The sequence below is a fragment of the Trichechus manatus genome, unplaced genomic scaffold (assembly GCF_000243295.1).
Source record: "Trichechus manatus latirostris isolate Lorelei unplaced genomic scaffold, TriManLat1.0 scaffold00045, whole genome shotgun sequence".
NCBI classification, from domain to species: Eukaryota; Metazoa; Chordata; class Mammalia; order Sirenia; family Trichechidae; genus Trichechus; species Trichechus manatus.
In genome coordinates this window covers 916216-932728 of record NW_004443981.1, presented here as the reverse complement: position 1 = coordinate 932728, position 16513 = coordinate 916216, and the positions used below count along the sequence as shown (strand labels likewise).

Sequence of the window (16513 nt, the reverse complement as noted above, 5' to 3'; positions counted from 1 at the left end):
CTGGACAATGAATAAAGACTGAATAAGATGTCTTAGTCATCTAGTGCTGCTAGAACAGGAATGCCACAAGTGGATGGTTTTAATGAAGAGAAGTTTATTTCCTCACAGTCAAAGTAGGCTAAAAGTCCAAATTCAGGGCGTCAGCTCCAGGGGAAGGCTTTTCTCTCTGTCGGCCTTCTTCTCTTCGGTGTTCCCCCAGACTAGGAGCTTCTCTGTGCGGGGACCCCCGTCCAAAGGACGCACTCTGCTCCCAGCACTGCTTTCTGGATGGTATGAGGTATCCCTGTCTCTCTGCTCACTTCTGTCTTTTATATCTCAAGAGATTGCCTCAGGACACAATCCAGTCTTGTAGATTGAGTCCTGCCTTACTAACACAACTGCCACCCATCCTCCCTCATTAACATCATAGAGGCAGGATTTACAACTATAGGAAAATCACACAATATCAGGAATCGTGGCCCAGCCAAACAGACACACACATTTTTTTGGGGCACATAATTCAATCCATGACATAAGAATTGATGCATTTGAATTGGTGTTGGCGAAGAATACTGTGTATACCACAGACTGCCAGAAGAATGAACATATCTATCTTGGAAGAAGAACGGCCAGAGTGCATCTTAGAAAGGAGGATGGTGAGACTTTGTCTCAGGTACTTTGAACATGTTATTAGGAGGGACCAGTCCCTGAAGAAGAACATATCATGCTTGGTAAAGTAGATGGTCAGCGAAAAAGAGGAAGATCCTCAACGAGATGGACTGACACAGAGGTTGCAATAATGGGCTCCAACAGCGATGATTGTGAGGATGGCGCAGGACCGGGCAGTGTTTTGTTCTGTTGTACACAGGGTCACTATGAATCAGAACTGACTCAATGACACCTAGCAATAAAATGTGCCCAGGAGCCCTGGGGACACAATGGTTAAAGCAGTCAGCTGCTATCTGAAAGGGTGGTGGTTCGAGGTCACTAGCCCCTCCACAGGAGAAAGATGTGGTAGTCTGCTTCAGTAAAAATTAGAGCCTTGGAAACCCTATGGGGAAGTTCTACCCTGTCCTATGGGGTCACTATTAGTCAGAATTTACTCGATGGCAATGTGTTTTTTGTTTTTTTTTTTTTTGTTTACGTGCCAGTATTCAACATGTAATTTGTCTTTTGGTGGTAGATTTTTAAATAATGTCCCTGGTTCTTATAACTGGAGTTTGCATTGATTACTTAATTGTGACTACGTCATCACATAGAGATTTTGCTGGGGTAAAGATTTGGTTCTGAGGATCTGTGAGAGAGTGGTGCTGAGGGAGAGGGAATTAAACCCTGAAAATAACACCCAAGCAAGCTTCTGTACACCCTGCTTTATGACCTACTACTTGGGGAGTGGAGTTCTTCAGTGGTGCAAATGAATAACATGCTCAGCTGCCAAACAAAAGATTGGAGATTGGAGTCCAACCAGAGCACATTGGAAGAAAGTCCTGGTGATTTACTTCTGAAAATCAGCCATTGAAAACCCTGTGGAGCACAGTTCTACTCTGGCACACATGGAGTTGCTGTGAGTTGGAATCAATTTGATGGCAACTGGTTCATTTTTTACTTTGGGAGCAGCTGAAGGACCAGCACAGCAGTTGGGCTGGCTTCCATGTGATCCATGTCAGAATCTATTTGCTCACTAGGATTTTGGATGCCTTCTCCAGATCCTGAGTTCTGGGCCTTCACTGAATTACATGGGGTGAAGGTACCTACCTGCTCCTCATTTCATCCATTCTGGACAGCAGGGATTCTTCTCGTCATCTTATGCCCTCTGTGCCTGAAGCACAATAGGCGCTCAGCAAAGGCTTGTCCAGTTCATTCTGTGAACATTATTTGAGTTCTTATTATATGTTTGCACTGGGATTAGGATTATGGAAGATTCAGAGATGGGAGAGCCCATCTTCAAGGCGCAGCTAGAGGAACTTACCCTCTAGCAGGAGGAAATGTTACTGAGCCAGGACAGTATATCTTTTAGGGCGTCCGGTGTTGGTCTAGTTAGTAGGTCTAAGCTGCGTTCAGCAGGTGTCTGGTGTGGAAAAGCCCCCAGAAGGCTGGCTCAGCCCGAAGAACTCCTGGCAGCTCTGAACTTTGCCTTAAACAGACCCTATCTTATCCCCCAGGAGGCCCTGGGTGGCGCAAATGGTTAAGCGCTCGACTACCAGCTAAAATGTTAGTGGTTCAAACCCATCCAGAGGCACCTTAGAAGACAGGCCTGGCAATCTGCTTCCAAAAGATCACAGACTTGAAAACCCTATGGAGCGGTTGCACACATGGGGTCACCATGAGTCGGAATCAACTCTACAGCAACTACACGACAACCACATTTCATCCCCCAAACCTAGGTGAGTCGGGAGCACACTAAGCCGTTTTGTTGAAGGGAATCCACTTTCCCAATTTTTTTTACTAAGTCTGTCAATTCTTTGAAGACCTCGCTAATTAGAGCTATTACTAATGTTTCAAAACACTTTCTGCGATGAATGGATGTGTACGTTTTCTATGTCACTGCCTCCCCAGCCTCATGAAGAACAATGCGGGCGTGCTTTTCCTTTTAGGTTTCTCTCTTCCTCTAGCCCACGCTCACTTGCTTGCAGCCTCTGATAGCAACATTCACGGCAATGTTGCTGACGCCGGCAGCCCTGATACTAAGCCACTTCAAAGGAAATTACCCAGAGGGTGATGCTGAAACGCAAAGCCGTTTCGTAGAGTATTTTGTAGAAACCCCGTTTCTCCCTTTGATGGATCTTGTTCATTTTTGCGACTCAGTATGCTCAACGAAAGAAGCAGCATGTAAAATTTTTTTTTTCATCTAAGTTGTTTGTAAGAGGCTTTAGTGGCTATGAAATGAACCGAGAGTGCCGAGCAGCTACCTTGGCAGATGAAGGTGGCCGAGGTTACTTGCAAAGCAGGATGTACTGGGGTGCTGAGCTCCCTCTTAGGGGCTCCTTGGAGAAGGGCAAAAACGAGGGTCCACTTGATTCCACATAAATGTTTTTTTTTTTAAATAAATAAATAAAAGCCTGTATTAGATGCATGCACACCTTGCTGTTGAAAAGCTTTCTGCAGAAAATCCTTTGGTAAAGTAAATGCAGATCTTGCTGAGTAGGATTTCCATATATGACTTGAGGTTTCTTTACAGTGAGGTATACCTGCATCTTCACAACACTTACCTTGACGGCTGTCTCTGACCAGGGAGCCATGGAAGGATTGCTCTGTGTCACTGAGGGCCAGTCTAGGGAGCAATCTATGAATTCAGAGTGGCAGCAGTCCCTGAGGCCATTTGATTTCTCTAGCAGCATTTAGCAGTCTGCATGTGGACTCTGAACAGAGAGAAGGCATAATATAGGAGGGCGTATTTCCAGGTAAGAGTCTCTGGGGGGTGCAAACGATTAACACGCTCAGCTGCTAACTGAAAGGTTGGTGGTTGGAGTTCACCCAAAGGTGCCTCAGGAGAAAGGCCTGGAGATCTATGTTAAAAAAATTAGCCATTGAAAACCCTATGGGGCACATTATGCTGAGTGAAGTCAGTCACGGAATGACTACTGTATGATCTCATTTATATAAAAATACAAGAAAAGACAAATGTATAGAGACCCAAGTTTATCAGTGGTTACCAGGGATGGGAGGTAGTGAGGAAGGGAGGTTGACGGTGATGAAAAATTGCATTGATTAAGGGTAGGGTTGCACAGCTGATTATTGCAATTGCTGTCAGTAGGTTGTACACCTGTAAAAAGTTGAATTGGCAAATGTGTGATAGATATATTTACAACAACCACCAAAAACAAGAAAGAGTAGATGCTGAGGCTGCTTATATACCACCAAAAACCTCATGGAATTTGGTTCTTTGGTTTGGAGGTTTATGGTTATGGTTTCATAGGACACCCCAGTTAATTGTCCTAATAATATGTTTAGTGCTTCTGTTCTACCTACTAGTTCATTGTGTAGTGACTGAGGTCTTAAAAGCTTGTAAGCAGCCATCCGAGGCATGACAATGGTCTCTATTTGCCTGGAACAACAGAGAAAGAAGGAGAGTCAGGAATGAATAGGAAGAGGACATGGAAAATGTAGCTAATTGCCTCCATGAAAAACTTTCTCATTTGCCATGAGACCAGAGGGACTGGATGGTGCCTGGCTACCAGTATTGAACATTTTGATCAAAGATTCTATAGAAGAATCCAGACCAAAAGGGGGAAAATGTAGAACAGAATTTCAAATTCTCATGAACTCCAGACTTTCTGGAGCCAAAGGCACTGGATGAACCCCTGAAACTATTGCCCTGAGAGCATCTTTAAAACTTAAACCAAAAATATCCCTTGAAGTCTTCTTAAAACCAAACAATAGTTTAGCTTAACTAGTGAAAAATGTCTGCCTTGAGCATTATACTCTTTAGAGAACCGTCTATATGGGGTCAAAGTGACAACAGCAACTCAAAAGATCAGATGGGAACCTGAGAGGACAATGAGTTTATATTAATGAGGGAAGAGCAACTCAGAAAAGAAGGGTGAGAATGGTCGCACAGCTTGAAGAATGTAATTGATGTCACTGAATTATCTGTGTAGAAGTGGTTGAATTGGTGTATGTTTTGCTGTGTATATTCTCAACAACAATAACAAAATAAAATTAAAGACGAGAAAAGAAAATCCTGTGGAGCACAGTTCTACTCTGGCTCACATGGGGGTTGACAGCAACTAGTTTTTTTTATTTCTAGGTAGCTCCAGGAAAGGACAAAAAGAAAGGAAGTTGAGTCTGTTAGCTAAAGAGTGAAATGTTGAACATGAAATCTAAGCTGGGTGAGTTTGAACCACCAACCTTTCAGCTAGTGTGAGAGTGCTTAACTGTTTGCGCCACCCAGAGACCCCTAGGGGATAAAAAAAGGGTCTGATTAAAGGTAAAGTGTGGAGCTGGTTTCAAGAGGAGGGGACATAGACTTCACCTCTTGATGGAAAAAGTATCAAAGGATTTGCAGCCATATTTTAAAACTACTATATGCTGTGGGCTTCTAGAGGGCAGGGAGGGAGCCATATGCACCCTTGTGTCTCCAGGGCCTGGCAGAATGACAAGAGCTCAATGAAAGCTTGCAGGATATAGTTTACACCATCAGCTTCTCCTCTTATAGCTCTGCAGCTTCCTTCACTGCTGTCAGTGACAATTATAGCGATGTTTTAATCAAAAGTAAGGTGATTCTGTGCTTCATGGACAAATCCAAACTCCCTTAGGGAGCGAATGACTGGCCTGGGGGATGTGAGGACCATGATCTCAGGAAATATCTAGCTCAATTGGCATAACATAGTTTATAAAGAAAATGTCCTACTTTCTACTTTGGTGAGTAGCGTCTGGGGTCTTAAAAGCCTGTGAGCGGCCATCTAAGATACTCTACTGGTCTCACCCCTTCAGGAGCAAGGGAGAATGAAGAAAACTAAAGACACAAGGGAAAGATTAGTTCAAAGGACTAACAGACCTCGACTACCACGGTCTCCACCAGACTGAGTCCAGTACAACTAGATGTTGCCCGGCTACCACCGCTGACTGCTCTGACAGGGATCACAATAGCGGGTCCCGGGCAGAGCTGGAGAAAAATGTAGAACAAAATTCCAACTCAAAAAAAGTCCAGACTTACTGGCCTGACAGAGACTGGAGAAACCCTGAGGTTTGCCTTTTAGCCAAAGATTAGACAGGCCCATAGGGCAAAATGATACTAAAGGGGCACACCAGCCCAGGGGCAAGGACTTGAAGGTTGGAAGCGACAGGAAAGCTGGTAATGGGGAACCTAAGGTCGACAAGGGGAGGGTGTTGACATGTCACGGGTTTGGCAACCAATGTCACAAAGCAGTATGTGTATTAATTGTTTAATGAGAAACTAGTTTTCTCTGCAAATCTTCATCTAAAGTACAATAAAAAAATTAAAAAAAAAAAGTAAAGTGATTCTAGAGAACGCATGTTCTACAAGACTAGAAATTGGAGCCCTGGTGGCACAGCGGTTAAAGCTTGGCTGCTGACTACAAGGTTGGCAGTTCGAACCCACCAGCTGCTCATCAGTAACCCTATAGAGCAGTTATCCTCTGTCCTATAGTGTTTCAAATATAAAAAAGAAATTGTAGGAAACCTTTTAGAGAGTGGCCATTAATTTTTCCTCTGTTATACTTTCCAGTGGTCAGTTCATTCATACCAATAATAATATTAATAATTATCACAATAAGTTAATAAAACTTAACCCAATATTTAGTAGGCAGCTCTTAGGTGCCCAGCACAAAGCTCGATGCTGCGAAATGCTGATGAACCACATATGCACAGGCTCTGGAGCCCTGGTGTCGCAGTGGTTAAGAGCTCGGCTGCTAACTGAAAGGTCAGCAGTTCAAATCCACCAGCTGCTCCTTGGAACCTTATGGGGCAGTTCTACTCTGTCCTATAGGGTCGCTATGAGTCAGAATTGACTCCATGGCAACCGGCTTGGGCTGCCCTCTCAGAGTTTACGATGGGGTAGAGGAGATAGAAGTCAATGGACATTTCAACATAGAGTGAGAATTTTCTTGGGAGGGGATGTGCAGGAGGTATGGGAGCCTAGTGCACATGGGAAGCAACTAACCAAGATGTGGAAGAAGCAGGAGAGGATTCCTACAGGAAGTGCCCTCCACGCCAAGACATAAGGATGAAAAGGAACCAGCCAGGAGTGGTGGCTGGGGGAGGGTCTCAGGCAAGGGGCAACATGGGTGGGCAGCACGTAGAGGGCGAGGGGGTCAGGTTAAGCTGGAGAAGGAAGCCAAGCCCAGAGCATACAGGGCATTGAAAACTGTGTTAAGGGCAGTGGTAGTCACTGAGGGGTTTTAAGTAGGAGCAAGATTGGAGTTTTAGAAGGGTCACCTGACTGCGGTGTGGAGACTGGATACCAGTTGCTGTTGAGCTGACTTCTGACTCCTGGTGACCGCATGTATGTCAGAGTAGAACTGTGCTCCAGGGGTTTTCAATGGCTGATTTTTCAGGAGTCCATCACCAGGACTTGAACCTCCAACCTTTCAGTGAGCAGGCGAGCCTGTTAGCAGTTTGCACCACCCAGGGACTCCAGAGGCTGGTTAGGAAGTGAATGATGCATGAAGCCTGGTGAGGAAAGGTAACTGCTTTCGACAAGACACCTGGGAAGGAGAAACCTCTATCTCAAAGGAATGGAACCCTGACAATAGGATTTAAAACACTTGCCCCTGGGTAAAGGAGATATTTTGAGAACTGTGACTGCCTATATTATTTTTTAATCCCAAAGGGAGGAAAAGGATCTTTCCTTTAAAAAATGCTCTAGTTAATTTAAACTGTGGGGGGCAAGCTTAGGGCAGGAGACAACATATGTTATTCAGGAAGCGTTTTGGAATAAGACAATAAAACCCCAGCTGTGGCTGTGCTACCTTGATGACGGAGGCAAGACAAAGAGTCTATCTTGCCAAGATGGCAGAGTCTGTTGGGAGAACCACAAGGTAGGCAGCCGTGGGCCCTGAAAGATGACCAGTCCAGTGAGATACAACGGGCCGTTCTGACAGCTAGAACACACAAGGAACAGTTCTGGTCCTGGGCTCTTTGTGTCCTGGGTATGTTGAGGGTTCTTTTTAGTGTGGGAATAATAAAGGCATTCCATCTGCTACCAGAAGCAGACCTATAATGCCTAGAAGTTCTGGAGCAGGGGTTCTGTTGAAGAGGGGTTTTCTGGAAGTCATGGAGAGAAAATGGAGCCACAGAATGATAATGTAGGACAGTAATTGGGTCATCAAATCTACACTGAGACCTCCTGTGGGCCAAGCTTTGTGAATGATGCTGGGGGCACAAACCAGAATAGGACCCACTTTCTCTGACATCTCCCCCTTTCCTCTCTAGTCCTTTCTCATTCTGCTTTGTGAATTTCCCCGTTCTGCTGTCCCTTAAACATTGCTGCTCCCCTGAGCACCATCTATCACTCCCTTCTCATTCTACATCTCTCTCTGGACTATTTCATCCCATCCTGTGGCTTCCATACCACTTACTTATATGCCAACCAATCTCAAACCTAGGGTTCCAGCTAGATTTCCCCACTGAGTTCCAGACCCTTCTGCCTAAGGTCTACTAGACATCTCTACCTGGATATGATACAGGAGCTGCAAGCCTAATTGTCTAACACTGAGCTGTCCCTCGAAGCCTCCTGCACTTCCTGTTTTAGAGACAAGCACCATGCTCTTCCAAGCCAGGTACCTGGGAGTCATCCCAGATCCCTCCCTCTCCACTCTTCTTACTTTCTATCAATCACCGAGACCTGTAGATTTTACTTCTTTAACAACCCTTGCTTCTGATCCTCCTCTGTATCCCCTATGCTACCTCCTGAGTTGAGGCCCTCATAATCTATTCCAGAAAATTCCCAGCCTTGCTCCCTGGTGATAGTCTCTTGCTTCTCCAATCTTTCTTTCACACCATTGCCAGAGTCAGCTGTGGCCCCTCTAACCATGTTAGCCTGATGGCTTCCCAAGCTCGTTAATATGACTTACAAGACCCTCCATGCTCTTCCCTGCCTGTCTCTCCAGCTTTATTTTTGGGTAGCCCTCTTCACACCGTAGAGTCCTGACACAGATCTGGTGTAATTTCCCAAACATCCCAGGCTGATCCATGGCTAAATGTCTGCACCCATTGCTCTCTTTTGCTAGTCTGTCTTCCTCTTTGCCTCCCCTGCCCTCTGGCAGACATGTCATCCTTTTCCTTTACCTAGCTCAACGGACACCCCTTCTTGAGGTCTTTTCTAGTATCCTCTTTGCTAGTATTGAGTGCTTCCTCTTTGTGTCTCTCTGTACACTGTACATGTGTCTAGCATAGTATCTGCATACTTTGTTGCATTTATTTGCATAGTTCATATGTTTCTTACCACCTGCTAATAATGTGAATCGTTCATGTTGATTGAGTGCTTGCTTTGAACCAGGCACTGGGCAATATGCCCTACATTATTGTATTGATCTTCCCAACAGTGCCACCACTTCTGTACCTTGCCAGGTAGGAGGGAAGGAAGCCCAGAGAGAGGACACTCGTTCTTAAGAGCCCTGGCTGATGTTTCTGGGGAATAGTGGGGTCTGCAGTGACACTCAGACCTGTGATGAGGGGAGGAATGGATGACCACTGAAGTCCTACCCTTCCCTGTTTTTTCCTAAACCTAAAAGTCTCATTCTCTGACTCTGTCTGCTTCTGGAGAAGGCTTCTGACTTTGTGCTATGACCTTTGTTTATAAATATGAGATTTGGGGACAATCAGAAGCCATTTGCTTACTAGCCTTGAGAGGGAAGTCACTGGCCCTTTGGGCTCCAGGTGAACCCAGCTCCCTTTGTCCTCTTCCCAGGTGGGGAGTGCACTAATGGAGTGGGGCAAGAAAAGCCTTTCGGTCTTTGGAGGCTTCAAATCCAAGGTGACGCTGTTTGGTCCTAGTCGAAGGGAAAGACTGGAAGGAAATTCTGCCTGCCTGGTACTAAAGGGGTGACTCACCAAGGGTGATTCGTACCGTTCAATAGACTTTTTTTTAATCTAACAAAGATTTGTACCAATGAGTAAAAGAGAACTGTCTAGCCGTTCATGAAGAGAACAAGAACACCCAGTACTGAGTGTTTGGAGTGCAGTGAAGTCAGTTACTGCTCTGTCTCCTTTCTGTTCTTCCCTAGCAATTGGGAAAACCATGAAGAACTCTCTTTGGACTGTTTGCTTTCCCAGAACCTTAATACCTTGACTCTGGGAACCTGTCTGTGGAAAAACGCACAGTAGTGCCAGGGATGCTCATGTCTGCCAGATAACTGTGCAGTTGAGTTTTCTTTTAGGCAGGTGTGTGAACTTAATCTCATAAATACTCGCCCAAGGCAAGTTTGTGGGTGGATGAATAAATGTATTCAAGAATGGAGCAAATTGTAATTAGGAGCCACCCAGTTGTAGGTGTTACGCTAAGTTTCATGTTGGAGGAATATACATAGAGAAAGGGCAGTTAATCAGGCTAAGGAGTGAGAAGTCATGGAGGACTTCACGGAGGTGGTGACACAGGAAGTGAATTTTGTAGTATGAGAAGGAGTTAGCCAAATAAAGAGTAGGAAGGAGAAAGCAACCCAAGAAGTGAGACCCATTCCTCTGGGAAGGCCTAGAGAGGGACATCGGCGGTGGCTCAGCGTGTGCAGGCCTGGGTGCCGCTGGGTTTGGTTGGGGCAAAGGTTGCTTGTGTTGACGTGGCAGCAGGTGAGGCAAGGGAGGCAGGTAGGTGTCAGGTCCTGGAAGGGAGAGTCTTGGTGCAAGCTTGGAGCCTGAAATTTATTCTGAATCTCTGTGGTGACTTCAGAGGATCTTCGTGTCTTGGAGAACGCCACCCGACTGGGCTGTGAAGGATGGATTCCAGGGAATCAGGACTGGAGGCTGTCACAGTGACTTAGGTGAGAGAAGACAAGGGCCTGGACTAAGGAGAGAGGAGAGGACAGATGCGAGACAAGGCGGCAGAATATTCTTAGTTCCCTCTTCCTCAGCTGTTTCCTCTCTCCTGGCTCTTTGTCCCCATAGGATCCTGGTCATTTCATGTTACCATGGTTTCTTCCATCTGGAAGCAAAGCCTGAAGTTTTAAAGAGGGCTAGAAGGAGAGGGTAGTGCTTAACCTGGAGAGCTTCTCCTGTGGTGGAATTTCAGGATCATGGCTTGCTCATTTGATGTGGTAGATTGAGCATCATCGCCATTCCTACTGGGGCCAGTTTGTGTGTCTCCCAGGTGCAGCTGTCACATGGAAACAGGTTTGACTGCTGGAGTATCTGATTAAGAAAGGGCACACACACTCTCTGTGCTTTCTTAGAGGCAGGTGATGGCTGAAACCAGCTGCTGTGACAAGGTGAGGCTAAGGCACCTGCCCTCTTCCGACTCCCCATCCACCTACCAGCCTGAAGTCTGAGGATGTCCAGTGAAGCCTTTTGGCTTTAACAGGGGCCTTCTGTAAGCTTTGCACTGCCGGCACAATTGGCCCTGGAACGATTCCAGACCTGGGAGAGGCGGGTGCCGCGTTCTCTGCCTTCTGCAGTCACATTTGTACTGTGCCCGGATCAATAGGCAGAGTCATGTTGCTGTGTGATGGTGACACCTCTGAGGTGGCTGCGTTGCATGTTTCCAAGAGACCCTGAAGCCTTTGGATGTCATTTATTGTGTTGGTGGTATTGGCGAGAGGAGGCACTCGGAGTGAAATGTCTGAAGATGTATTCAAGGACACCACTGCATATTAGCTTGTGGTAGGCTAGCCGGTGTGACCTCTCTGGGCCTCAGTTTCTCACCTGTCAAGGAGGCAATAATGACCACCGCCCTCCACACAAGATTGTTGTGAAGATAAAATAAGCACAAGCATGTGAAAGATCTTTGTCACCTGTCCCACTACCTCTGATGGCAGGACTATGTCTTATTCATTTACATAGTATTCCTAATGCATAGCATGGTGCCCAGCAAACTTGAATGTTTGTTGATTGAACAAATGAATGAATGAGTAAAGTCTAAGGGGCATTGGAAAGCCAATAATGTAATATCAATACTAATATTTATTTAATAAATATAAAGAATAATATTTATTTAAAATATATAAAGAATAATATTTATTTAATAAATATAAAGAATAATATTTATTTAAAATATATAAAGAATAATATTTATTTAATAAATATAAAGAATAATATTTATAGTAATAAACATAAAGAATAATATTTATAGTAATAAACATAAAGAATAATAAAATTACTAAGAACTTGTTCAGCCAAGAAACAGTAGATTTCTACATGTATCCTGGTATCCGCTCATATTTAGGTAAAGATGGATTATGCTAACATTCCCAAGGAAGCATTTTAAAGTGAAAATTAACTGAAGGGATATTCAGCATTTCCTTTCTCTTCAATTCTTGGCAGCACTTTTGCTGCCAGATACTTTTATGTTGGAGTCATGAATGATGATGGCCCATTACTTTATATGAGCCATCCATTATTGATACATTATGTGGGGAAAACTCTGTCACCACTAGGAAGCTGAAGTAGTCAATCTCGTAGACTGGAAAATATTTTTATGTCCCTTGGAAACAAATGCCTTTCCCATTTTTGAAAAAAAGGGTCCCTTTCACCTGGAATTGCTTTGCTTCTTATTTTCCTGTTTCTATAGTCAGAGGAGAACTGACTTTGAAGTCAGATTATTCTAGTTTTCATTCTGGCTCCACCATTTTCTGGCTACTTGGCCTTGGCTTAGTCATTGGACCTCTCTGGGGCTCAGTTTCCCGATCTGTTAAGTGGGGATGTGTGGTGGCCACGAGCTCCCTTACAGGGAGGGTAGCTGACGGAGAGCCCTGGCTGCTGCCCTGAAATCTCCCACTAGGCTTGTCCCGAGGAGACCTCACCCATGGGCTGCTCCCAGCCGGGGACCAGGTGTGGGGACGATGCTGAGACCGGCCTCTTTCTGGGAGACATAGGATTCCTCTATGGCTGACTTTGGCTCCAGAGCTCCTTGATGGCCTTGCTGAACCTTCCTTAGACTGCAGGCAGTTGAGCATGCTTACATCTGTCCTTCTTCCCTCTCTCCTTCACCTGGGGCCAGAATTACACTGTGTCTGATGGCTGTCTTGATTTCTCTCATGCACGCATTTCCCCTAATAAAATCTATGTATATTTAGTTCTGCCTTGACATTTGCTTCTTGGAGGGCATGAACAGCACAGGATGGTAATACCTTGTGGTGAGGGCCAAATGCAATGATGTAAGCAGAGTGTTTGTCTGAGTGCCGGGTCCAAAGTAAGTGCTCAAGAAGGTCTACCACCAACATCACCACCACCACCACCACCACCACCACCATCTAGCCAGTTTTACTTCTTTGTTGGCTCCAGGCACAGAGACCTCCAGAAGCATATCCGAAGCCACAAGGCAACCTTGTATTAGCATGAGAGTCGCTGTGGTTTCTGAGATGGAGAAATGGATTAATTACAATCGCGTTTGGGAACGTAGGCAACCTAGGGAAAAGGCACAAATCCAATCCTTTCCCAGCCATTGGAAAGTGCAGTCCTATTTGCTAAAGCAACTAATTTCATGTTTCATTAAATACACAAAAGGTATTGTAACATCTTCCGACCCCAGCCAGTACTTCTGACATCAAAAATATTCTCCAGTCAGTAAACTGGGGAAGCTCATTTGTTATTTCCAAGAATCCTGTGGGGGAAAAGAGTGAGCGTTATTATTCACATTTCACAGATAAGTAAGCAGAGAAACTAAATGACAGTTTCAAGGTCACTCAGTGACTGACAGGTTTGAGACTGAAGCTCTAGTTTTTGCTCTGGTACTTTGGAAACTCAGGGGTTGGTGGATTCTGTTCAAACTCTGCTCCCAGGGACGATCTCTTAGCAAACTGGCCTGAGGAACTGGCCCGAGTGTGAAAAGACCTTTCTCATAACCAGTTCTGCCCAGCCCCAGTAGAAGCTCTGGAACCCTCCACAATGCAGGTTGGTGCAGGACATGGCCCCAGCTCTACTGGGCCTCCATGCCCAGGCACGGTTTGTTACCTGGTGAGGATTCATCTTAATGCCAGTGACCTGGTGTATGTCCCCCGGGTAAACAGCAGACCCCTGAACCTTGGCAAGAACTGTGACATAGCATAGCCCCTTGGGCCTATTTGGTGCTAAATCAATGCCTGCTAGTGCGGGGGGTGGGGGGTGATTCTGATGGAGCTTTTGTTTATAGCCTGAAGGAAAGATCGTCATCATCAACAACAGAAAACAAATGTTTGCTCCATGCCAGGCACTATGCCAAGACATGGAGATACAGTGATTATAAGATGAGCTTCCTGACCCCAGGAGGCTAGTGGAAGAGAAAGGCGGGCTGAGTCTGCCTGGTAAAGGCCAGGAGGACTTCACAGAGGAGGCAGCTTTAAGCTGAGATGGAGGAGGATGAGAATTTTCCAGGCAAATGGAATGGGAAGGGGTTACTGACCGAAGGAACAAACTCTGCGAAAACATGGAGGTGTGAAAAGAACACTGCTGAGTTTGTCAAGTTTGTTTTTCATTTGACACTACTCTTCCACAGTGTATGTGTGGTCTGGATGTACCAACATTCCTTCCTTCCTCCCTTCCTCCCTTTATTCAGCATTATTGATTAGATACCTACTGTGTGCCATGCACTGTGCGTGGTACTGAGGACACAGAGGTGAAGGGTAGACATAGTGTCTGTCCTCATGGAACTTTCAGTCTAGTGCAAGAAATGGACAAGTAAACAGGCTCTGGTGCAGTAGTTAAACTCTCGGCTGCTAACTGAAAGATCAGCAGTTTGAACCCACCAGCAGCTCTGCAGGAAAAAGATGTGGCACTCTGCTTCCGCAAAGATTTACAGTCTTGGAAACCCTATGGGGCAGTTTTACTCTGTCCTATAGGGTCACTATGAGTGGGAATCGACTCAGTGGCAATGGATTTTGGTTTTGTTTTTATCACCATCACAGGGCAGTGAGTGCTAGGCAAGGTAGACCTACCTAGTTGGAAGGTGTATTAGTTTCCTGTTGCTGCTGTAACACATAACCATAAATCTAGTGGCTTAAAACAACACAAATTTATTATCTTACAGTTCTGGGGGTCAGAAGTCCAAAGTCAGTCTCAGTGGGCCAAAATTGAGATGTCAGCAGGACTGGTTCCTTCTGGAGATTCTAGGGGAGAATCCATTTCCTTGACTTTTCAAGCATCTAGAGACTGACTGCATTCCTTGGCTTGTGGCTACATCGCTCCTCTGCTTCCACTGTCACATCTCCTCTCTCTGACCTTCTTGCCTCCTTCTTATGAGGATCCCTGTAATTGCATTGGATCCATCTGGATAATCCAGGATAATCTCTCCCATCTCAAGATCCTTAACTTAATCACAACTGCAAAGTCCCTTTTGCCATGCAAGGTAGCATATTCACAGGTTTGGGGATGAGGATGTGGATATTTTTTGCGAGCCATTATTTTGCTTGTCACAGAGGGTCCCAAGGAGGAGGGGAGGAGGTGGTCCCAGAAGTGGTGTTTAACCCGAGACTTAGTGGGTCAGAAGCTGGACAAAAGTGGAAGCTGGAGGACACTTAGGAGGCTGCAGAACTGGCCCAGGCAAGACATGATGGTGGTCTCAGGGAGGTAAGAGGTGCAAGGGATTGAAATGCACAGAGGTGAAATGAATGGGAAATCCACCCTAGATAAGGATCACCCTCTCAGTATCAACAAGGGCAGCTAAGAACCTGAATGTGGCATCTTTCGAGAAGGGTTAGCAAGAACATCTACTGTGAATTGCCAAAAGAATGAACAAATCAATGTTAGAAGAAATATAACCAGAATGCTCCTTAGAAGCGAGGATGGAGTTTGCCTTACATTGGACATGTCATTAGGAAAGACCAGGCACTAGAGAAGGACATCATGTTTGAAAAGTAGAAGGCCAATGAAGACGAGGGAAACCCTCAATGAGATGGATTGGCACAATAGCCATGATAATGGACTCAAACATACCAATGATCATAAAGACAGCATAGGACCGGGCAGTGTTTCGTTCTGCTACACGTGAGATCTCCGTGAGTCAGAGCTGACTCCAGAGCAGCTAACAACAACAAGAAGCAAGAACATAATGTCCAGGTTGCTGATTCTAATTTATATATCATTCAATCAGAGATTCTAGAGAATTTTATATTCCTGTTAGTCAGAAGGAAACTTAATATTTAATGATTTTATTTGATAGAGTAATAGACAGTAAAAGGCTTATTCTTAGATTAGTTTTCAAAGTGAAAAGCTGATTTTGAGGTTCTAAAGAAAAACACAGATGGTTACAAGCCCATTTCTTCTAAGTGGCCACCCCTCTGGCCAGGTATTGTCAGGGTCATTGGTGTTTTGAACAAGGATGACATTTCTGATCTTCTATTCACCCCAAGTTTCCCAAGCCAGAGAGTCAGCAGTTCGACTCCCACTAGAGTGGAATTGTTTGCCCCATTTAGGTAATTAGGTTTGTTATCTCCTAATACCTTATTTATACAACACTGGGGCTGCACCCTGACAGATGCCATCATAAGAATTAGAATAATAAAGGAAGAACAGAATCTAAGAGAAATGGCCGTTCATTGCTGTACAACACAGACTTCTGTAATGTATTATGCAGCATTACATGTACAATATTACCCTGAACTTCCTGCCATTAAAGAAAAGGCTCCAGCTTAACATATTTATTTCTGAAGTAATGAAATTGCCCTTACAGAGAACAGTGACCTTAGAGAATTCTATGTGTCTCGTAAACCAGAGGAAATTTCCTATCCAATGGCTCAGTGAAGGAAAATAGAAGCAAAATTCGATTACTAATGGATCGGAGTAAACGCCCAAAGCCAAACCTGTTGCTCTCAAGTCAATCCTAACTCATAGTGACCCTATAGGACAGAGTAGAAACTGCCCCATAGGGTTTCTAAGGCTGTAAATCTTTCCAGAAGCAGATTGCCCCATCTTTCTCCTGCAGAGCAGCTGATAGATTTGAACCACTGACCTT

The 16513-nt window shown here is 45.0% G+C and overlaps 1 protein-coding gene across 1 annotated transcript in view; it reads left to right on the top strand.

The window, feature by feature from the left end:
* The window catches only part of KCNK10 (potassium two pore domain channel subfamily K member 10), a 148767-nt gene that overhangs the window by 49623 nt on the left and 82631 nt on the right, over positions 1-16513 (top strand). The gene's annotated exons all lie outside the window — the stretch shown is intronic.